Raw genomic sequence first — 713 nt, 5'->3', positions numbered from 1 at the left:
GAGCAGCCACTGCACTCCAGTCTGGGCGACAGAGTGAGACTCCAACTCAAAAAAAAAGCTCTCTCCAATCCCCACCAAGTGCACCTTCTGTTTCCTGCCAGGCCCCTGCCCCAAATATACCCTCCAGGAAAGCAACCAAGAGGGAAATGTGGCTATACAGCCTCTGAGGTGCTTCATGCCTCCTTGGGACACGTCACTCTAAGTGCCCTGACGAGCCATCTTACCAACAGACACAGGGCCACAGCCGCGGTCTGAATACTAAGTGGAATATAAGAAATGAAAGCCGAATATTTCCTTCCCTCCCCAGGCAATCGTTTTGCAGCCACTTTGCAGCCATCGGCCCAGCGCCCTGCCCACAGCCATCCCCCAAACATGAGGGCTGGACGGGCAGTCTGTGCGAGCCTGCCTCTCACTCGCTGCGAGGGCCCCTGGGGCCCGCTGCGAGGGCCCCTGGGGCTCGCTGCGAGGGCACCCTGGGCACGAGGCTCAGCCCTGCTCACAGCTTCCTGGGCATGGAGATGAAGCGGGAGGTGGATCAGGCGAGATAGGGTTGCCCCCGGCTCGCGTCCAGCCTTCCAGAATGGCCCACCGCTAGGCAGGGTGGCCCACCCTTCCAGGGCTGGAGTGGGCAGCCCATGCCTTTGGTCGCCTGACTCGGCCGAAGCCCGCGCCCCGCCCTGGGCCCCGGCCAGGGCAGTGCCAGCCCCAGGGCG

The sequence above is a fragment of the Carlito syrichta genome, unplaced genomic scaffold (assembly GCF_000164805.1).
Source record: "Carlito syrichta isolate Samal-C Ts95f unplaced genomic scaffold, Tarsius_syrichta-2.0.1 Scaffold315965, whole genome shotgun sequence".
In the NCBI taxonomy this organism is placed as follows: Eukaryota; Metazoa; Chordata; class Mammalia; order Primates; family Tarsiidae; genus Carlito; species Carlito syrichta.
This window is presented reverse-complemented; position numbering follows the sequence as displayed.